At 39.9% G+C, this 25162-nt stretch overlaps 1 protein-coding gene and 1 pseudogene across 5 annotated transcripts in view; one reads left to right on the top strand and one right to left on the bottom strand.

Annotated features, from left to right (window-relative positions):
- LOC124555780 (fibulin-1-like) overlaps positions 1-25162 on the top strand; it is a 630166-nt gene that overhangs the window by 507062 nt on the left and 97942 nt on the right. The window lies entirely within an intron of this gene.
- On the bottom strand, positions 12127-12244 carry LOC124557273 (annotated as a pseudogene).

Here is a 25162-nt window from a genome sequence, read left to right as displayed (position 1 = left end):
ATTCACTCAAACTTCAAAATATTTTGCTTTATGAACAGATCTATTCAATTGGCTCTATAGTGCCTTTTCATCACCCTGATGGCCTTTTCTTGCAGTTTGAGCACTGCAGCTGTGAGTGAGGTGGGCAGCTAGACACAGAGATTCTGATACGTAATTTCACGAGCAAGCCTGTTTTTACATGGTAGTTGAGCGGTCAAGACATTAGACAACCAATATTTTGCATTCAACACTTTCTTTTGTGTATCTGATTATATTCTGATATTCGGAATACTTGTCTTCGTCTGTTTTGTGAAATAAAACATCGGCAGCTGTGATATAATAATCAAATAAGCATATATAACATACTTACAGTTAATCCCATCATGATTCACAAAACAAAAATACATTTAAACGATATTAATCCATAGTTATAACTTATCGTCTATTCGCAGGTGTTCTCGCAACCAGTGGGGTGGAACTTACCATAGAAACAGGCAAAACATAAATACACTGACCAAAAAAAAATCACAACTCCAAAAAATAAGTAACGTAGAGTAATGAAATTTTGGGAATAAATTAGTCTAGGCAACATATTTAAGTGACTATCACTGCAGGATGACAGGTTTATGTAAGCACAAGATAAGGTACTGCACCTGCAAAATGCTGGTACATTAATAACTGGTGTAACTGCGAGAATGTTGGATAAAATCATGCTAATGTGTGTGCATTGTGATGTACAGGTGCAGAATGACAGTGTGTGGGAGGGAGTTCCATGCCTGTTGCACTTGATCAGTCAATACAGGGATAGTTAATTCTGTTTGTGTGTGACGCTGGCGTTGTTGTCTGATGACATCCCATATGTGTACAACTGGAGACAGATCTGGTGACTGACAGGCCAAGACAACATGTTGACACTTCATAGAGCATGTTGGATTACAACAGAGGTATGTGGGTGAACATTATCCTGTTGGAAAACACCCCCAGGTATGCCATTCATGAGTGGCAGCACAACAGATCGAATCACCAGACTAAGATACAATTTTGCAGTCAGGGTGTACGAGGTAACCATGAGAGTGCTCCTGGTGTCATACAAAATGGCACCCCAGACCATAACTATAGGTGTAGGTCCAGTGGGTGTAGCACGCAGACAGGTTGGTTGCAGACCCTCAACTGGCCTTCTCCTAACCAGTACAAAGCCATCACTGCCACTGAGACAGAACCAGCAGTAATCAGATAAAAAAATAGACCTCCACCTTACCCTCTAATGAGCTCTTGCTTGACACCACTGAAGTTGAAAATGGCAGTGGTTTGGGGTCAGTGGAATTCATACTACAGAGCATCTGGCTTGCAGCTGTCCTTGAAGTAGCTGATTTGTAACAGTTCGTTGTGTCACTGTGATGTCAAGCGCTGCTCAAATTTCTGCTACAGATGCAGTCTAATGCACCAGAGCCATATCCTTAACATGACAGTCTACTCTCTTGGTAGTGCCACATGCTCATCCAGAGCCTAGTCTTGTGACTGTACATTCTCATGACCACTGCTGCAAACAATCGCATACAGTGGCTACATTCCTTCTGCATTCTTTCTGCAATATCACAGAAGGAATATCCAGCTTCTTGTAGCCCTATTACATGACTTCATTAAAATGTGTTGATAATGGCATCTTTGTTACCTAAAGCCATTTTTCACTAACATCATCTCACCACATCCTATCCCAAAGGTAACTAACAATCATCACCATTTCAGGGTGTAGTTAAAGCAAACATGATTTGTATCCTCTTAGTGGCTCTATTAGCACCACTCTTATGTGACTGATGTGAAATGTGAATAGACATTATCTTCCAGATGTAGAAATATGACTACCAACTTTCGTTTATGTCGCCTAACTCCTTCTTGCTGCTGGGATTTTCTTTTTCTCTGTCAACGTATTTCTTGCACTATGCCAAACAAATAAACAAAATCTCACTGCATTGACATATTTTCTGGTACACTGTTCATGGAAAAAAATATCTTATTCATGATGCTGACAAAGATCTATTAGATATCAGTTTGGATGTGTGCCAAGTGTATAAAAGCATATCTTCAAAGACAGGCATGGATTGTTATTGACCAACACATGAATTTTGATAGCATCTGCCCTATATTGTAATTCTCTGCCCTGGTGCTATGTCACACGATTCTGAAGTCATGTGACGAAATTCTTCCCCTGTCACAAAAGCTTTACGTGACTGACAAAGAGCAGTACATTTCAAAAAATATTCAAATGTGTGTGAAATCTTATGGGACTTAACTGCGAAGGTCAGCAGTCCCTAAGCTTACACACTACTTAACCTAAATTATCCTAAAGACAAACACACATACCCATGCCCGAGGGAAGACTCAAACCTCTGCCAGGACCAGCTGCATAGTCCATGACTGCAGCGCCTTAGACCGCTTGGCTAATCCTGTGCGGCACAGTACATTTCTGTGATATCACTTTCACAGTGCAGATTGGTTGAGCATCATTATCTGTGAAAGACTGTAATGTCAGTTTGGCCACCCTATGGATCAAGTATCAGCCAAAATTTATTTTGCTGCACATAAGGTTTCACAACATGATCCATATATGAGTGATACAATTGGGAGGTCAGCTTTCCAGATTTGGAGCATGTACAAAAATGTTAACAAATTCCCTTTGGAGAGCTTCGCCTTCTTGAGAGACCCATGCACTGAATTTTCCACTGGGATCTTGCAAACACAAGAATGCTATTGGTAGCAGTTTTCCAGATGCATGAAAGAGCTTAGCAACTTCATGGACTATTGCAGTTCATGTCACTTCTTTCTTGGAAATGTATTTGATGACATAATGTTGGTATGTCCTGTGTTAGGCTTTGAACTCTTTGCCCACGATAATGATGCCACAAAATGAAAATCACTCTCCTCTGATTTACACTGAGGTGACAAACATCATGGGATACCTCCTAGTATCATGTCTGACCTTCTTCTGTCAGGCATAGTGCAGCAACTCAATGTGGCATGGGCTCACCAAGTCACTAGGCGCATTGGAAGTTGCCTGCATAAATATTAAGAAATACTGAACCATGCTGCCTCTACAGCCATCCATAATTGTGGAAGTGTTGCTGGTGCAAGATTTGTGCACTCATTGATCTCTTGAGTATGTCCCATAAATATTCAATGGGATTCGTGTCTGGCAATCTGGGTGGCCACATCATTCACATGAATTGTCCACAGTTGTGAACAAATGTGGCCTGGTGACACAATGCAATGTCATCCATAAAAATTCCATCATTGTTTGGGAACATGAAGACCATGAATGGCTGTAAATGGTGTCCAAGTAGCCAACATAACCATTTCCAGTCAATGATTGGTTCAGTTGAACCAGAGGACCCAGTCCAGTCCATGTAAACACAGCCCACACCATTACGGAGCCACCACCAGATTGCACAGTGCCTTGTTTTCTGGTTATCTATGGTCCAACAGATATGGTCACAAGTCCAGGAGAGATGCTGTAGGCAATGCTGTATTGTTAGCAAAGGCACTTGCATTGGTTGTTTGGTGCCTTAGCTCATTAACTCCAAATTTAGTCTTACTGTTGTAACAGATACATTCATCATACATCTGACATTGATTTCTGTGATTATTTCATGCAGTGTTCCTTGTCTGTTAGCACTCTTAACTCAATGCAATTGCTGCTTCTCTCAGTCATTAAGTGAAGGCCGTTGGCTTCGGTGTTGTCTGTGATGAGAGGTAATGCCTGAGGTTTATTAAGTTACGAGTCATTATGGCACTAGGTATTACAGTTACTCATCATTGCCCTTCCTGATATAGTTTAACATGCTGCATTAGCTGCTCCACAGAGATTCACCTTACTTGAGTGGCTATTAATTGCGCCAGGGAATGGATCAGGCCTGGTTTCCACATATGGTTCAGAAATGCTGAGGTTCTGCTTATGAGTATCTCCAGTGGCTCATTCAGACAGTACTGCTGTGGCTGTGTTATGTTCTAGTGAGTAACTCTGATCATCATGGTTTGCAGATGGAAAGTTGGCTCTTTTATGTTACACACTGACCCATTAATCAACAGCCTACTATCTTCCAGTTCCCACTATCTCACCCCCATGAACCTTTCTTGCTCATAACAACTTGCTACTGCAACCACACTGTCATACATGGGACAAATCAAGTACAGACCTGCCTGCTAGAAATACAGCCTGGTTTCCACGATATCCCTCAGACAATGCCGACCTCCTCCTCTCCCCATGAATAACAGCACTATGCATCATTCGTACCCTTCTGAATCACATTAGCTGTAAATACTGTAACTTTCCCCCTCTGGCATTGTCACAGCTCTTCAGCTGTCACCACTGGATGGCTGTGTCCTTCAGACATCAGCAACACACCTCATGTCCTCACCTCCACAAATTTCCCTATTGTTCCCAATGTCAACTGATAATAGTGTATGATGTAGCACTTAAAATGCACATGTCTGTCTGACATGAGGATCCCAATCAAAAGGTACAATCATGCCTGATCTGTCCTCACTTCCACAGACACCATATGATAATAGAAATGCAGATTCTGCTCACTAGGCTCTGCTTTCAATCCTGGCTCTGAAGTAAGTTCTCTCTGCACTCTTTTCAATTCTGGCAGATACAACAAGATGGGACTCAACTGTGCATGTAACATGTGATGCATAGCCTTTTTGAAGCTGATCATTTTCACTCTTGCATCCTAGATGCTGTCCGCTAGCAATTGCAGTAGTCTTGTATGGTGACTGTTGTGTGCAGTACTTCTACTCATGCTTGCATGACTGCAGACCCTGGTTCACAGTGGTCTCTGATGCCTTTGCATAGTCCTTCACCCTGTTTTTCAGCTTTCAGAGCGTATGTATGTTGTTTAACACTCTGATCTCCCATCTCGCTATTTGCATGATTTGCCACTGCACCACTGACTTATTATCCTTGGGCAGCTCCTTCACTGCATTCATTGTCCTGTTCAGTTCCTTTATGTCACCAGCATCTGCTGTTCTAAACACAGTCTTCAAAATCCTTCCCCCAGCTTCCATCCAACCTCTCTTCTGCCTTTGTAGGGAAGACAGCGTTGCCTCACAACTGCTCATATGCTTTAAGCAATTTCTCGCATTCCCCTGAAACTTTGTGAAGTACTCCCCTGTTCTTGGCTACTCATCACAAATTAGGAAACACCTCCTCCAGCCTGCTTATTTCATTCTGGAATTCCCATGCATTAAACTCTAAACACAATATCCATTGATGACTAGTAATCACCATATACGCTTGTCTGGCAAACAGAACTCCTCCCTCCAGATGTTGGTTCTGAAGCACCCCAGATGAAGAGGTACACCACCACCACAAATAATCACAACTAGCATCCTTCCCATCCTAATTATCAGTGTACAGGAACCTGAGAACAGGGACTTCCATCTCCTCCCTCCACTCTAAAAATTCTGCTGTCACTGGTCAGTATCTTTCATATAATTAAAGCTAAATAACCCTTGTTCTAGTACAAAATTCACATGCTTTCCCTTAACATACTACTCAGGGTACCCCACACATAATATCCTAAATATTCATCAATAAAATCAATAAAAACACATCTGCTACTTCCTTGACCTCAATGCATATAGCACTTCTTGCACAGGTTCATTTACACTTTCCCATGTACTCCTCCATTTCCTCCTTCTTACTTTTTATATTTGTTCCACTTGTACTATCCTCGGCATGGGCTACAGAGGTCTGAATGGTCGAATCCCACATACACTATCATCAACCTCGCAGGCCTGATGTTGATAGGTGATATGGTTCCCATTACCTGATAAACATTTGGTACCTCGTCATAAATTTCTTTGTCTTGCCTTTCAGTGTATAATGACTAGACTACATCATCCACTGTCCTGTTCTATACTGCAGCAAGCTTCCAATAAATTTGAGAGCTTCCTCTTGTCTCTCCAATGTCTTGATGTTCACCCTCTGTTCTTGCTTCCACACCTCTGTTGCTGTTTTTGTGAACTCATGGACTGACTCCCCACTGTTGCTTCTTTTTGAATTAATCATATCAAATTGTGATGGAATTTTTCTGTCTGTGAGTGACAAACGTGTACTGGTGTGGTCCTTTCACTTGTATGCACACATTGAAAATGAAAGATATGTGTCTCAGTCATTGTTTTTATAGTTCACATAGCGGTTCAGCATCCTTCTCATCATCCAGTGCACCCATTCTGTTCTTCCAGTTGAATGAAGGTGAAATGGACTGGTTCTTAATTGCTTCACATGCAACAAATGACATAATTCCTTCATCAAATCTGACATTAAATTCACCCTCTGACCCATAATCATCATTTCTGGTACTGTGAACTTTGGTATCCATCTGTTGACCATTGCCTTTGTGACTGCAACCATTTGCTGGTTCACCATTGATATCATCTCAACATACCGAGAGAAATGATCAGTTATCATCAACGCAAAACAGTTCCCCGCTGGAAGCCAGATAAATGGTCCTTACACATCAATCTCAGTCATCTCAAATGGTTTTGAAGCTTCTGGCAGTCTGTGGTACTTGCTTACAGCTCAAGTCTGAATACTGCACAAATTCTTAACATACTGATCCACATCTCTTTTCCTTACTTTCCACCAGTATCTGTCCGTTACCCTTCAGTTTGTTTCTCTGAATTCGCCAGCACATGTTCATGCACTTCCTTTAGAATTTCTTCCTTCAACTTAGCTGGTACAACAGTCATGGCCCTCACTTAGTACCTTGCCCAAAAGACCATCACACATACTGAGCTGTGGTTGTGTCCTGTATTGTTCACAGTTGCTGTCAGCTTTCTGTGTTGCTTTCATGCAGCAAGGTCATGACTCAGTGCTTGCACTACTGCTACCTTCCTGCTTAGTGAGACTCCATTTTGAGGTTTCTCTCCTGGCTTGTGAATCAGTTCATAGTCAAACTCACTGAGTCTTAACGCTCATCTTGTCAGACTGCTGAATGGGTCCTTCAGCACTAATAACCATTTCAGTACAACATAATTGTTCACTATTTTAAACTGCTTCCTATAAAGGTAACTTTGAAAATATGCCACTCCATATAAACTGAAGTGCCAAAGAAACTGGCATAGGCATGAAATACAGAGAGATGTAAACAGGCAGAATATGGGGCTGCCGTTGGCATCACCTATACAAGACAACAAGTGTTTGGCGCAATTGTTAGATTGGTTACTGCTGCTACAATGGCAGGTTATCAAGATTTAAATGAATATGAATGTGGTGTTACAGTCAGTGCATGAGTGATGGGACACAGTATCTTCGAGGTAGCGATGAAGTGTGTATTTTCCCTTATGACAATTTCACAAGTGTACCGTGAATATCAAGAATCAGGTAAAACATCAAATCTCTGGCATTGCTGCAGCCAGAAAAAGATCCTGCAAGAACAGTAACAATGAGGACTGAAGTGCAATCCTTCCACAAATTGCTGCAGATTTCAATGCTGGGACATTAATAAGTGTCAGCGTGCAAACCATTCAATGGAACATCATTGATATGGGCATTCGAAACTGAAGGCCCACTTGTGTACCCTTGATGACTGGGCCTGTCAACACCGACAATGGACTGTTGATGAACAGAAACATGTTGGCTGGTCAGATGAGTCTCATTTCAAATTATATCGAGCAGATGGACGTGTACGGGTATGGAGGCAACCTCATGAATCCATGGACCCTGCATGTCAGTAGAGGACTGCTCAAGCTGGCGGAGGCTGTGTAATGGTGTGGGGCACATGCAGTTGGAGTGATTACGACCCCTGATACATTTATATATGACTCTGACAGTTGAAACGTACATAAGCATAATGTCTAATCACCTGCATCAATTCATACACATTGTACATTCCGACATACTTGGACAATTCCAGCAGGACAATGTGACACTCCAAACATCCAGAATTTCTACAGAGTGTCTCCAGGAACACTCTTCTGAGTTTAACCACTTCTGCTGGCCACCAAACTCCTGACACACAAACTTTATTGAGCATATCTTGGATGCCTTGTAACATGCTGTTCAGAAGAGATCTCGACCCCCTCATACCCTCATACCCTTATGGACTTATGGACAGCCGTGCAGGATTCATGGTGTCAGTTCCCTCCAGCACTACTTCAGACATTAGTCAAGTCCATGCCACATCATGTTGTGGCACTTCAGAATGCTCGTGGGGGGCCTACATGATATTAGGAAGGTGTACCAGTTTCTTTAGCTCTTAAGGGTATGAGGCTAAGCATTTCTCTCCCCATGGTCAAATAGTTCCTCTTGGCCCTGCTAAGTTGTCTCGATGCAAAAGCAATAGAATATTCCTCATCACTGATATAGTGATGAAGAACACACCCATGAGTATGATTAGATGCTTTCCAGGGATTATACTCATAAACTCTCTTTGGGAATCAAGAAATATCAACATTGGACTCGATATGAAAACTCTCTTCAGCTCTTCAAATGCTCCTGACTTTCCTTGATCCACACAAATTTCAAACCCTTTTTCAATAGTTGTGTGAGTGGTCACCTGTATCAGTGAACTGCCTTATGAATTACCTGTAATAATTAGTGTGTCCCATGAATGACTGTAGTTCCTTACTTGTCTTCAGGACAGGAAAATCCCACTGCTGCATCAGCCTTGGATCCATTCTCAACGCCACCTTTTCTAATTATGTGCCCTTAATTTACTTCCTCCAACACAAAATGACACTTCTCTGTACTCTACATCTGATGTGCAGCCCACAACCTCTTAAAAACTCCTCTCAAACATCATCTATGTCCTTCCATGTCCCCTGAAAATGCAATTAAATCATCCATGTAAACTAGAGACTGATGAGGCTTCACCCCCTTCCACACTCTGTCCAACAAATGCTTAACATCACACGAGCATTCTTCAGCTCTAATGGTCATCTGATACTGGTAATGGCCCCAGGGTAACAAAAAAGCTGTCGTCAGGTAATCCTCCAGAACCAGAAGATGGTATCAACTTCTTAAATGCACGGTAGAGAAATACTGGTGTAGCCTCAAGTTATCAATGGTCTCTGTGATGTTGAATTATGGTGTTATGGATCTGTTACAGTCTTACTATTATGATGACGTAAACAAAACAAAACTTGTATTTCTTGGAACAGTCTGTAGATTTTTTTCAGCACAACCATGATTCCTGATCGCAATGGACTATCACCATATTTTACAGCATATATGACACACCTTAATTTTTAAGCAATTTTTTTAAAAAAATAACATTTTTACCATTTTTCTTATTACATTGCAAAGTCAGACTAAAGAAATTCTTAGTTTACAAAACTAAGCCGACCTTCAAATCTCTGAAAATTGTCACTTGAACTTTCTTCTTCTTGTTCTTCTTCTTCTTCTTCTTGCACTTTGTCATCATTGTTGTCCTTTTCATATATAAGTGGTTCTTCACTGCCATTGAGAGCATTACTTATGCCACACTTCTTGAAAAATTTAACGATAATGTATTCTCTCACTCTAGACCATGACTGTTTTATCCACTGACACACTTGTTTGATTGTAGGTTGTCTTAAAGCTCCCTTCAGTGTGAATTCATTTTGGGTTTCATCCATCATCCATTTTTCAATTCTTCTTTCATATACACTTTATACAGTTTATTTATCAGGACATCAAGAGGTTGCAATTGTGAATTAAGTCCTCCTGGAATAACAGCAAGGTCTGTATACCCCTGTCTCAGTTTCTCTTTCACAGAATTTTTCAAATGACTACTAAATTGATCTAGCACAAGAAGATGTGAAGTAAGCCCTCCTGGAATAACAGCAAGCTCTCTATTTCCCTGTCTCAGTTTTTCTTCCACAGAATTTTTTAAGTGATTTCTAAACTGATCTAGAACAAGAAGAGAACTCTTTTTCCATAAAGCACCTTTCCTTCTCTCCCACACTCTGTAAATCCATAATTTTGTATCAGTTTCATTCATCCAACCCTGTTTATGTATGTGAACAACAACACCTGGTGGTATTTGGGAAGGTTTTGACATTGTTTTGTGTTTGAAAAAAATCATTGGGCTAAGTGTAGCATTGCAAGCACAACATGACAGGACAACAGTGCAGTGCATTTTTTCATGTCCACTTGTTTTTATAATTAATATTTTAGCACTTTTCATGGCAACAGTTCTTGTACTCAGAACTTACAAATGTCAGAGGAGTTTGTCCATATTTGCTATTTGGCTTAGTTTCACACTAGTTTTCTTTTGATGTTGAACAATAAAGTGATGAAAAGATAATATTTTCTCTTCATACTCTTGTGGAATTATTTGAGATATTTTAGTTCTGGGTCGCATCCTAAGTCCATGATGCTTCGTAAACCTGCAGCGCCAACTAACTCCACCCTTAAAATCTGTTAAGTTCCACCGTAGCACTAGCTTATGAGCATGTATTTGAATAATTTTTGTATTAATTCCAGTGCCATTTTGACGATGTCCTGAAAACCATTTCAATGTGTCATCTTCTAGTTTTGGTCATTTTGCATTCAGTTGTCTATTTGCACATTTAGTCTTCCTAATTTTTTTCAGTTTTTCTTTACTAGCCCGCCAATTGCAAATGGTTTTTTTCTGTTGGAGGAGGGCCAAAATGTAGCTCAGCTGTTCTGTTTCCACATTATTCAGCATATGCTATTACTTTCAATTTATAGCCCACATCATACAAATACATTTTAATTTTTTTCCATTATGAAACTAGCTGATATCAAAAATATTGTACTATTACCAATAATACAAATCACTTTCGGTTCAAGTTCACTGCTACTGTGGACTGCAATGATGCATAATGGCTATACAATGTTCTTACATAATGCAGTCTTACAAGGAACCACTTGAATGCCAGTTCTCAAAAAGCAAATGATGTTTGTGGCATTCAATACCCCACATATTGTGTACCATGCAACCACAGTATTGGCAATTAATGGCAGCATGGGGTGGGACTAGAGTTATCCGGTGATGAGCACAGCAATGAGGCCATGGAGCATAGCTGAATTGCTTAGTTGATGGGTAACTCGCATACAGTGTTAGTGGTGTTGATACAAAGCACAGCAATGAAATGATAAACAAAGGAAATGTTGCATTATATTTACAACAACAGTCACCTAACTTGACATTTTGTCAAAAATGAACCCAAGGACTTTCACAGATTGAGAAAAAAATGGCAGCTGAGATATTAGCTTTTCAACAAGATGATGATGATGATGATGTTTGGTTTATAGGGTGCATAACTGCACAGTCATCAGCACCCGTACACATTCCCAATCTGTACATAGCCCAATCTAGCCAGTTACATGGATGATGATGGGATGATGAGGACAACACAAACACCCAGTCCCTGGGCAGAGGAAATCCCCAACCTGGTCGGGAATCAAACCCAGGACTCAGTGATCCAGAGGTAGCAACACTAGCCACTAGACCACGAGCTGCGGACTCAACAAGATGAGTCACTAGAATGTGTGGTATCATATATGCTCGAGTGTGCAGAGAATATACATCAGGTGTTGAGCCCATGTAGTTCATCATCCTTATCAGACAGGATGCCACAAATCCCATCTCCAGTGAAACATAGTAAAGGACAAATGTCGTGCAAGGAGCACACACTAAACATAGTTACATACATGGAAGATCATCTGTAGCATAGTAAAAAGACTGTTATGAACAGATTTCGAATAAGTACTGAGCAATATGACCATAAGAAAAACTATGGATATTCAAGGGAGGACAAGGTGCACTTGTTACAAAAACTGATGTTTGTGCACTTCAAGGTTGCTTGATATAATTTACAGAATGTGTATTATAGTAACCTACTACATTATGCTCACCATATTGCCTGTGACATAGATTACAGTGATTTCAAAGAAAGCTGTGCATGGTTGCATAACTTCAAATAAAAAAAAAGCACTCCGTCTACAGGCCACAAGTGGCCCATCAGGGCCATCTGACCGCTGTGTCATCCTCATGGGAGAATGCGGATAGGAGGGGCGTGTGGTCAGCACACCACTCTCCCGGTTGTTTTTATGGTTTTCTTTGGCTGGAGCCACTACTATTCAGTCGAGTAGCTCCTCAGTTGGCATCACGAGGCTGAGTGCACCCCAAAAAATGGCAACAGCTCATGGTGGCCCGTATGGTCACCCATCGAAGTGCCGGCCACGACCGACAGCGCTTAACTTTGGTGATCTGACAGGAACCGGTGTATCCACTGTGGCAAGGCCGTTGCCCTAACTTCAAATACGACTACAGAATTTGGAGACGTAAGATAACAAAAAAGAGTCAACTTGACAATGCACAACAAACTGTGGATTTGGAACCCTGGAAATTAGAGGTGCCAAGAAAGTTTTATTGAGATTTGCTAACATCAATGTCTTAACACATTCATAAAGAATTATACTGACTTTTAATCTGGATGGTAAATTAGCTCAAAAGTCATTTATTGTACTGAGAGATGTTGGAGGTGCTCTGCCTCTGTGATTCTTTCCCATGTGCATGATCTTGCAAGAGCATTAGGGGATATTTGCATCACTGCAAGTAAGCATGGAAAAATGGCATAAGAGAACTACAACTATGGTATGAGCACTGCTTTTGGCCAATATCTGATCAAAATAACTTGCTTTTGCTCAATTCCTGGTTTGTGTGTAAAAATCATGTATTGCTTTAGAGCAAACTATCCCTCCCGAAAAGTGTGTGATGTTGCAGTTCATACCACCTGGAACCACTATACAAATTCAGCTTCTGGATGTGTGTTTTTTTCCGTGCCTATAAAACATATTACTGCACTATCTGCACTTATGCCTTAAAGGATAGCCAATTTCACGATAAGCTCCATGACAGACTGTTTCGCATTTGGTTGCATGACATCACATTCCATTAGTTCTCGTCACCCCATTACACCAGTTTGATTCTATATGTGTTCTTTAATAGTGGATACCTAGCTAAACGTCCTGCATGATTTGTAATTCCCAAGGAGTTCACTTTTGATCTTGATGCTGCGAACCTTTGTGATCACTGTGGCATCCAATTTTTCATTTTGTGTTCATGGTGTAAGTTAATGGTTTGTTCTGAACGTATCTTCAATGTCCATTTTATGAAATGTAATATGTACAACCCATAGAAGGTTGACCTTGGCACCTCTTGGACACTCACTTTCTGCCACCCTCCTAATGCATATGGTGAGTCTTTTGCAGCTAATATTCTTCCTGTCATAAATGTTAATGCAACACTTTAAAATGAGCCTTACCAAAGACTGAACTTGTGACTTCGCACTGAAGGGGTTCCTTGTTGTGGGTGTCCCATGGCTACTCGTGGCTTCACCTTCTGTGCACCAATCCTCCTTCCTCAGAACTTCTTTGGGTCCAAAATTGTCAATCTTGACAGGTACTACCTTCTGGCTGTCCTTCTCCTGTACATATATGATACTCCTTTTAACCAAACAACTTGCTGGATTGTATTAATACATCATTCTCTTCCAGCTGTTCTATTATGCATAACATATCGACTGGTAAGTCTGGCTCCACACTCACTCAAAGCAATGTTTGGTGCCACTTTGTACTTAGTTATGTGAATAAAGACTTAATGTATTTATACATGGTTTAATTAAATTACGCACTATGATGGATGGACTTTGCTACAGATCTACATTGGTGATGGTCTCCTCTAACTGGAATATCTTCCCACTAAGATGGATGCACTTTGCTACAGATCTACATTGGTGATGGTCTCCTCTAACTGGAATATCTTCCCACTAAGATGGATGCACTTTGCTACAGATCTACATTGGTGATGGTCTCCTCTAACTGGAATATCTTCCCACTAAGTTCCATCACACCTTGCCAAAGGCCAATCATTGCATGATGTTCATGCAAAAAGTCTAACTCCAGGATCATGCTGTAACACTTGCTTACATGAGGCACCACTTCCACATACTGCCTCCACCAAAAAATATATTTCCATTGATCCCAGTGGCCTTGTATCATAGTCCCCCACACCACACAATCTGTAGCATGTTGAGTTCCATCATCCACTTGGTTCCTACTGACTACTGACATATGCACTCCTGTGTCTAATAAGAATGTATATTTCCATCCCTTCAGCAGACCCACTATTGCACATTCCGCCTCTGCATAAGTACTTGTTGCTGCTAATTTTAATGACAATGCCTTTCAGTGGGCTTTTGGCTACCTCTTTGTTTAATGGCTGCTTACTTCTTCCCTGTCCATCCCTACTACCATTACCATAATGTGTTGATGAACCGTACCACCCCAATTACACTGAGGCTTGTGGCACTAATTCTGCATGTGCCCTGTACATCCACAATTGTAACACTTCAAATTTGCAGACAATGTACCATGAGTATCCCTCACCTCCATCAACACATGAATCTCTGCACACTTCGTCGCTAATTTCTCAGTTGAATGGAGATCCTTATATGTCCCTGTGTGCACACTCCTTGACATATCTGGTGGCAAACCCCTTAGGAAAGGGGTACAGAGTCATATATTGGAATTCTTGGATAGCTCAAGAGGTTTTGATTGCTATTGCCTAAATGATAAGCCTAGTAGGTATAATGCACATTTAGACAATATAATAAGTAATGTCCACTAAAATAATGTTGAAATTGGAGTAGTCAAGTTAGGCCTAGCTGACCATGATGGCCTATGGATTACAGTCCCAGTCAGCATTTCAGATGAACAACACAAAACTGTTAGATGTATGAATGAATGCAACATGAGAGAGTTTAGAACTAGATTAAGGTCAGTTAACTGGAATGACATCTTATACAAAGATATGTGTGTGAATAACACAAGCAAATTATTTGTAGAGGAAATTGCAAGAATATTTGATGAGTGTTGTCCCAGATTAGTAAAACAACAGAATAATAACCAAGCTCATAAACCACAGAGACTAAATAATTGGTTCACACCATACCTCAACAGCATCAGGATTATGCTTCTTATGTTTAAGGACAGATCTCATAACAGCAGTGAGTACATTAGAATAAGAAAAATTTATAGATCTGAAATAAGCTTGGCAAAATGTAGGGCAAATGATAACCATATTCTTAAATCTAGAAACAGCTGTAAAGCTGTCTGGGAAGTAATTAAAAGTGAAATAAATAGACCAACAACTCAACTAACTATACCCATAGCCCAAGATATCTTAAACTCACACTTTGTTAACTTCAGTTTAAAACAAGATTTGTCTCCCCCCAAAGCCATGCTCGATTAAAAAACCCTTTTCGGTTTAAATAAGAACGTAGTTCATAAATTCTGCTGGGCAACAGTAACTGAAAACGATGTTAGCAAAGCAATAGACAAACTAAGTAGTTCCAGAGCAGAGGACTTCTATGGTCTGTCAAACTTTGTCATAAATAAGATATCAAGTGATCTTCTGTCCCCTCTAACCACTCTCATTAACTGCATGTTACAGCAAGGAATTTTTCCTGATTGTTTGAAAATAGCAGTAACTATTCCCATATTTAAGAGAGGAAATAAATCAAATCCAAGTAACTATCACCCTATGTCATTAATCCCAATAATATCTAAAATAATCGAAGACTGTGTTCACCAACAAATGAATCACTATTTTGAGAGGAATAACCTGTTAAGTAACTCACAGTATGAATTCAGGTCTAAACTATCCACAGTTAAAGTGGTTGAAAATATTGTTAGTGATGTATAAGATGGCTTTGAAAACAAATTAATCTCTTATGCTACTCTCCTAGACCTGAGTAAAGCATTTGACACTGTATCTCATAGTACTTTGATCATGAAATTAAGACACTATGGCATGGAACAGGACACCCTGAAATTATTAGAATCCTACTTAAGCAATAGAGTACAATTTGTTAGTGTAAATGGGCAGCTGGCAAACCCACAAACAATAAAAAGAGGTGTGCCACAGGGCTCCATAGTTGGGCCCTTCCTGTTTGTAGTGTATGTTAATGATACGCCACAGTATTTACCCTGTAAAACAGTCCTCTATGTGGACGATACAACTTTTATCGATTCAGGACAGACTCTTGAATCTGTACGAGAAAAAAATAATATAGTATTTGAAAAATCAGTTCATTGGTTTAATGCAAACTCCCTATACATAAATGAAACAAAAACTGAGGAAATATTCCAGAATTAGATTTTCACTCTGCAGCGGAGTGTGCGCTGATATGAAACTTCCTGGCAGATTAAAACTGTGTGCCCGACCGAGACTCGAACTCGGGACCTTTGCCTTTCGCGGGCAAGTGCTCTACCAACTGAGCTACCGAAGCACGACTCACGCCCGGTACTCACAGCTCTACTTCTGCCAGTACCTCGTAGGTAAAGCTGTGAGTACTGGGCGTGAGTCGTGCTTCGGTAGCTCAGTTGGTAGAGCACTTGCCCGCGAAAGGCAAAGGTCCCGAGTTCGAGTCTCGGTCGGGCACACAGTTTTAATCTGCCAGGAAGTTTCATATGAGGAAATATTCTTTAATTTGAAGGTATCAGACAAAGAAAATAAGTCTGTTAAACTGTTAGGAATGATGATTGACCAGAAACTTAGCTGGGATAAACGTATCACATACGCCTGTTCTAAACTTGCACATGCTATGTTCCTACTTTATAAGCTTAGGAATAATGACAGCCAAAATTTACAGCTGCATTCATATTTTGCTTATATCCATCCCCATCTTTCATATGGTATTCTGCTCTGGGGAAATTCTCCCAATTCAGTATCAATTTTTAGATGGCAAAAAAATGCTCTTTGATGTATAGCGGGTTTATCTCCTCGGGATACATGCAGGAAACATTTCAAAAAACTTAACATCATGACAGTTCCTTGTTTGTACATGTAATATTGCTTATTACACGTAAAAGAAAACATAGCTCAATATCCCCTTAGGTCATCTGTCCACACCCATAATTCAAGACGAAACAATACAATTGATCTGCCTTACCCTAGATTGTCCAAGATACATAATAGTTATAAATATGTAGGCCTCGAACTGTTTAATATGCTCCCTAAAATTGTACAAACAGTATCTAAAAATAAATTTAAGACAACATTGGGTCAATGGCTCAAAGGTAAAGCATCTTACTCAGTTGAAGAATATAAAGACTGTAATATGGCAGATTTGCTGTTTTAACATAGAGAAAGGTACCTCTGCCTGTAGTAGGACCTAAATTTGGAAAAACAATATCCAACATATAGGCATAGACCTATTTCGAGCGCTCTATATTTGTATCAGTATCTTACGATAATGACATAGCGTTATCAACATGTATATGATAATGGCACAGTGTCATCAACATGAATAATCCCCACTTAATATAAATTTGTATAATGTTTTCTTTTTTATTGTGAAATTAACACTATATAAAATTCCAAATGTTTGCTATTGTACTACCCTAACATTCATATGATTTATATATACATTGTTATGAGAATATAACCATCTTTATACTGTAATTGAACTTATTGACAAAGCCCATTGTATAAGAAAGTACTGAATGGCTAATAAAGATTCTTATTCTTACTCTTGGGAAAGCATCAAGTGCCCTCTCCTCAGCATTCTGCAGCAAAACTTCATTTGCTTCATCACTCTGAGACAGTTCATTCATTTAATTTTCATATTGTTGGCAAAATCTTCCATGGATTCCCCTCGCCTCTTCATAATAGTGCTCAATTGTGCTTGAAAGACCCTCATGCTATTCTGCTTATTACATCTCTGCAGAAGCCTCTGTTTCAAGTGCTCAACATCTCCACCTTATTCAACACTTCAGCTCATCATCTCCACCTTATTCAACACTTCAGTGCATCTCAAAAATGTTTTTGCCTCTCCCATTAAATACAACTTTGCTACCTGCAACAACTGGTTATTGGACTAACCCCAAATACTTGACAACATTGTCAGGTCCTCCACAAATAAACATAACATCCTCAGATGACCTTTCATAAGAGGGACTGACTAGGCTAGTGGCAGCTGGATCTATTACTAGGCTAGGTGCCCTGAATAACACTAACTCCTCATTTCTGACTGTGAGCTTATTATTCAAGGCTGTATTTTCTGCTCTTCATCACGGTGCCTCATTAACTAATGCTTGAATTGCTTCCAACCCAGTGACAATGCCTTCATCCTTCATTCATACACAATAGAAATAAACATCAATTACCAAATGACAAAAAGAAAACAATTACACCAAGTGCATCACCATCAACCATCTAGAATCTCTTCACTGCTTTGTAACATGACAAAAACAATTGCCCCTAAAACAAGTTACAGATACAGATTCAGCACAGGATGCAGAATTGCCAAACAGATTACACAGGCCCTAAATAATGCTCTTTACTGTTGCCACAAAATTCAGACACATCAGCTGGTTCTTCTACTCTAAACAGAGTAACCTTCATGTTACAGTGACACTCCATCTGTGATCCCAAGCCTTTCACACACATAAAAAGTAATTAACAGTTTCTCCTCTTGCCCCACCATGTTGACACTGCGGATCATGTTCCAGGCATCACACTGTGTGGACAACATAACCCCTACTGCCCACTGAAGGTAATGTTGGTATTTCTGACGCCCCTTTACACTGAGGTGACAAAAGTCATGAGATACAACCTAATACTGTGTCAGACCTTTAGTGTGGCATAGTGCAGTAACTCAATGTGGTATGGACTCAACAAGTCATTGGAAGTCCCATGCAGAAATACTGAGCCATGCTGCCTCTATAGCCATCCATAATTACGAAAGTCTTGCTGGTGCAGGATTTTGAGTACGAACTGAACTCTCAGTTATGTCCCATAAATGTCTGATGGGATTCATGTTGGGTGATCTGGGTGGGCAAATCATTGATTTGAATTGTCCAGAATGCTCTTCAAACCAAACATGAAAAATAGTGGCCCAATGATGTGATGCATTGTCATCCATAAAAGTTCCATTGTTGTTTGGGAACATGAGATCAATGAATGGCTGCGAATGACCTCCAAGTAGATGAACCTAACCATTTCCATTGAATGATCAGTTCAGTTGGACCAAATGTCCCAGTCCATTGCATATAAACACAAACCACTCCATTGTGGAGCCACCACCAGCTTGCACAATGCCTTGTTGACAACTTGGGTTTATGTCTTCATGGGGTCTGCACCACACTTAAACCCTACCATCAGCTCGTATCAACTGCAATCAGGACTTATCTGACAAGATCACAGTTTTCAAGTCATCTAGTGTCCAATTGATATGGTCATGAGCCCATGAGAGGCACTGCATCACAATGTCGTGCTGTTAGCAAAAGCCCTCATGTCAGTCGTCAGGTGACATAGCCCATTATCGCCAGATTTTGCAGGATTATCCTAATGGATACATTCATTGTATATGCCAAATTCATTTCTGTGATTATTTCATGCAGTGTTACTTGCCTGTTAACACTGACAACTCTACCCAAAGGCTGCTGCTCTTGGTCATCAGGTGAAGGCCGTTGGCCACTGTGTTGTCTTTGGTAAGAGGTAATGACACTGTGGATGTCAAAATATTGAATTCCCCAACTATTTCTGAAGTGGAATATCCCTTGCATCTAGCTCCAACTACCATTACACGTTCAAAGCCTGTTAATTCCTGTCGTGCTCCCTTAAACACGTCGGACACCATTTCACGTCGGACACCATTTCACGTCGGATACCCATCATTGCCTGCCCTTTTATGCCTTGTGTACACAATACTGCCACCATCTGTAAATGTGTGTCTTGCTGTCCCATGACTTTTATTGCCTGAGAGTATAGCTGACCCTGCATTTGATATGAGGTGGCTACATTATTAGGAGGCCGGGTGGCTTACGAATGAGGCTGGAAAGGAGGGTGATAAGGCTCAGGAAGAAGTGGCTGTCAGAATTAACACTTTATTTCCCAGTTATCATTGATTGTGTGGCTCGGTGGGGAGGCAATCATGCCCCTTCCTCACAGGAGTGGGCTGGTAATCTATCAGTCGGCTGCTAGCATCCGTCCAGCTAGCTGCAACACATGCTGGCACCCCTCTTTGTTGACATCTGCACTTGGCAATGGACTTGGAACTGTCTTGCATGAGCCACAGCAGTGACATCAGTGGTATGCAGTGGAATCTTGCTGAGGTAGCCCCTCTTTGATAAATGACCACACCCGGGCAGCTAAGATGAGCAGAGTGAGGCATGTCCAGTGGATTGTTGGAGAGCAGCTTCTGTGCCCAGTGTGCAACCCGCTGCCTCCTGGCTGAAGTGTGGCAGCTGCTGGAGCAGACTGGCAGTCCTGGTGCACTGTGGAACCAAGTCTGATGGCGGACTTTGTGGATTGTACCCTGGTGAGGACTCAAACCTGTGCCTGCGGCTGTCAGCTCTGTGTCATCTCCTCATCTGGCATAACTCCAGCATCCTGGTGGTACTGCTGGATTGAGACAGCCTCTGGTAGAAAATCAACAGTTATTAATACCAGATAGGAGTACCCTTATTGTGTCAATATGCTGCTCCGAGTCATGCACTTGGCAACACCACAAAAACACAAATGATGAAGACACCATCTTGCCCATGCTGGAAAGTTACACTGAGCTAGACAAACCCATCTCACAATAATTTCACATGCTTGTTATCTTAACCCAAATATCTATATGCCACGCTCACAGCATCTGGTGGCTACTGCAGTGTTCCAGTGCCCCTCCTCAAAATTTTACTTTTAACCTGTTAGTGGCCCTACAGGATGAAACTCACTGACCTAGAAGAAATTCACTACAGCTAGGTGTGAAATATATCCTGCCTGAGTCAATAGTTGATCCCAATAAGGTATTACATCCACATTTACACATAAAGTTAGGTCGAATGAAATTTTTTGTAGAGAATGAACCATGAAGAGATTCCCATAATTTAGTGAATCAAAAGTCAAAGAGGATATACACACCAAAATCAAGAGCAAATTGAAGGAATGCATGTCACAAAAATCATGGTTGACTTTGTTTAGTATAAATGAATGTGTCCATTTATCTACACCTACATCTGGTCTCTGTAAACTACTGTGAAGTGCATAGCGAATGGTACCTCCCATGGCAACAGTTATTACAACTTCTTCCTGTTCCATTCACATGTGGGACACACGAAGAATGACTGTTTAAATCTCTATGGGAGTGATACATATGAGATTGTATTATATTCCTAGATTCATGATTTAAAGCTGGTTCTTGAAAGCAGACTTTCTTGGAATAGTTTGCATCATCTTCCTGTTCAGTTTCTCCAGCATCTCTCCCAAGTGTCAAATATACATGTGACCATTCATGCTGCTCTTCACTGTGTACAATTAATATCCCCTATTAGTCCTATTTGGTACAGGGCTCACACACCTGAGCAATATTCTGGGATGGGTCACACAAGTGCTTTGTAAGCAATCTCCTGTGTAAACTGATTCCTTTTTTATGCCAATGAACTGAAGTCTGCCACATGCTATGACAGAGCTTATGTGATCCTTCCACTTCATATCCCTATAAACTGTTACACTCAGGAATTTGTGTGAGTTGAACGATTCCAGTTGTATCTCATTGACATTGTTGTTGAAGAGATACTGTGTTTTTCATTTTTTTGAAGTGGATAATTTTACATTCTTGAACATTTAAAGAAAATTGCCAATCTTTGCACCACTTTGAAATCTTATTGAGAGCTGACTAAAGATTTGTGCAGTTTTTTTTTTTCAGATAGTTCTTCGTTCTAGATGAGTGTATGAACTGCAAAAAGTTTCAGGTTTCCAATGAAAATTGTCTGCAAGATCATTAATATACAACATGAATGGCAAGGGTCTCAGCACACTTCCCTGGGGAATACCTGAAGTTACTTTTACATCTGTCAATGACACTCCATCAAAAATAACATGCAGCACCCTTCCTATCAAGTCATTCACAGTCCAGTCACAAATTTTGGTTGATAAACTATAAAACTGTACTTTCAATAATAAGTGTAGGTATTGTACTGATTCAAACACTTTTCAGAAATCAAGAAATATTGTGACTCTCTGACTGCCATGATCCATGACATTCAGGATATAACGTGAGGAAAGTGCAAGTTTGGTTTCACATGATCAATGTCTCTGGAATCTTGCTGATTGTCATGAATGAGAACATTCTGTTCAAGGTACCTCATTGTGTTTGAGCTCAGAATATCTCATAAATTTCTACATCAGATGAATGTCATTGGACAGAAGTTTTGTGTACCAGTTCTGCTACCATTCTTGTATACTGGTATGACCTGGGCTTTCTTCCAAATAATGGGTGTGATTTTTTGTTTGAGGGATCTACAGTAGATTACATTAGGTTGGTGCATAAGTTCATAATATTTTTCCATAAGTTTAATAAACACAACAGATACACATAACAGAGATTTTAGTCCTCAATAATATATGGTCTGCCACTGCTGGGGTATCTTTTTGAGTCAGTGACTGTAGAAATCATATGGTTTTGAGGCAAAGAGCTCGTTGAGCCATGTTCAAAGTGATTTTTGTCCAAAAAGCGAGTTGTTTGAAGGTTGTTCAATAGAGAATGGAAAACTTTAAAATCTGAGGGCACAAGATCAGGTGAGTAAGATGGGTGTGAAATGACTTCCCAACCCAACTCCTGTATACTGTTCTTTCTCAGTCTAGCAGAATGCAGGCAGGTGTTATGGTGGAGTAGCATCACTTCACACTTTGTGGTCATTGTTCATGGGTTGCATCTGCAAGATGTCTCAGCTGTTGACAATAAGTATCAGTAGTGATGGATATACTTCAGGAAAGCAATTTGTAGTACACCACACCATCGTTGTTCCATCAGATGCATACCACTATCTTTTTAGATTTGCTTTTTGGCATCAACCATTCCTGTCTTTACATTATGTTAGCATAAAAACATTATTTCTCATCACCAGTAACAATACAAGATTGGAATTGTCAGTGTTGTTAATGAGCCAATTGATGATGAGCAAGCAGAGATGCACATATGACCACCCACTGATTTTTGTGATTTTGGCTTAGAGCAATGGGTACCTGTACACCCAGTTCTTGAGCCTTTCACACTGTATGCAAATGTCGCATGATGGTGGAATGATCACAGTTCATCAAATCTGCCAGTTCTGGATCATTGTGCATTAACACATTTAAACAATCTTCATCAAACCCCAATGGTCTTCCTGAACATGGAAAGTCACTAATGTGAAAACAATCCTTCTTGAAATAGCAAACCATTTTCTTGCCATGCTTGTTCAATGGCATTACCCCCATACAGAGCACAAATGTTTCTGGCTGCCTCTGCATCCATCACCCCACTATTGAACTCAAACAGACGAATATGTCAGAATGGTGTCCACTTGGCACTCCATTTTCTAGAGTATTCAAGGCTACACTCACTATCTCCAAATAACAGTATGTAAACTCTTATAGCAACAGTGAACTACAAATGAGAAAATGATGATCTACAAATAATCTTATAGCAATTGGGATACCAAGTACGATGAAGTCAGACCTCTGTTCAAGAAAGGGTCAAGGGAAGACATGGGAAACTATCACTCTATTTCTATTCTTCCAATCCTGTCAAAAATGTTAGAGAAAGTAGCTGCCAACTAGATCAAAAATTTTATTGTAGAAAATGATATTATTGTAAGTAACCAGTTTGGATTTGAACCAGGAAAAAGCACTCTGTATGCAATGAATAACTTTATCAAAAAGGTCTGCAAATCATTGTATCAGAAGAGTAAAGCTTCAGGTGTCTTCTGTGATCTCACAAAAGCTTTTGACTCTGTGAACCATGATTTGCTTATCTATAAATTAGACAAATACAAGATTAAGGCCAATGCTTTAAATTGGCTCACATCATACTTACTCAACATAAAACAAATGGCAACTGTCACTTCAAATGCAGTGAATTATATTCTAAATGGAGTACAGTATCACAAGGTGTGCCTGAAGGCTCCATTTTGGGACTAGTCCTGTTCCTATTCTACATAAATGACTTACTCATAAATATAAATTCCCCATCAGTTCTGTTTGCAGATGATACTTCTGTTTTAATTAAAGGTGACTATGCAGAAATAATTCCGATCTCCATTGTAAGCATACTGGATATCTCAGAAAACTAGTTCCAGTTAAAAGGTTTGAAACTGAACATTGCAAAACTGAACATTTCAAAACCAAACATTCAAAATGTGTGGAACTTAAAATTCAACTTAACAGTCAACTTATGGAAGAAGTTGGCATGGTCTGATTCCTAGGACATGGTCTAATTCCTAGGACCAAGAATTTAAGCTGGAATACACATATTGACTTCCTATCAAATAAACTATGCAGTTTTGCATTTGCAATGCAAATACTAGCAAATTCCATTGACTTGGTTACAGAAAAAAATTTAAATCTGTTATTAGATGTGGTGTAATTTTCTGGGAAAGTTCAAGTAGTGTATCTCGAATACTGAAATTGGAAAAGAAAATTGTCAGCTACATGTGCATTGCACAGCAAACTGAATCTTGTTGCCCATTATTTTGGAAACAAATCCTAACTGTCCCCTCCATATAAGCATATGAAATTATAATCCTCCTACACAGCAGACAAAAATTGTTTGAGAAGGATCAATTTAATCACAGGTATAACATGAGAAATAAAAACAATTTTATGCCAGCCTCGCATGAGTTGAAATTATTTGCACAGACTCCACAGTATAATGGGATGACAATATATAACAAGTACATGCCCAAAAACATATTTAATATTAAGCCAGAATTTGAGCAAGGAGTAATTAAGTGTTAGATTTTATTGTATGTATATACAATGAAATTATATTTGTTAACATCAGCTGTTCTGGGTTTATGGTGAAATTTTACCACAATTTTGACACCTCTCCTGTACCTGAATCAAATGATTTTGACTATGTACTTTATAAGACAAATAAACCACAATTCAGAATTCAAACTGCAGGACAAAAACGCTACAAACTTATGCACCAATCTAGTAGTTAAAAGAAGGGATAACTCAACTGCAAATTTGGTATAAAATCTGATGGCAATTGCATCGGCCCCTTTAGCTTTGTTCAGTTTTAGCAATTTCAGCTGTTTGTCTGCACTGCCAACACTAATGTCTATATCACTCATCTTTGCAATGGGTTGAGAATTAAATTGGGGCCATATCCCCGGATTTTCCTTTAT

This window comes from Schistocerca americana, chromosome X, assembly GCF_021461395.2.
Source record: "Schistocerca americana isolate TAMUIC-IGC-003095 chromosome X, iqSchAmer2.1, whole genome shotgun sequence".
Taxonomy (NCBI): Eukaryota; Metazoa; Arthropoda; class Insecta; order Orthoptera; family Acrididae; genus Schistocerca; species Schistocerca americana.
Note: the sequence above shows the minus strand (reverse complement) of the source record. Positions and strands in the feature narration are given on the sequence as shown.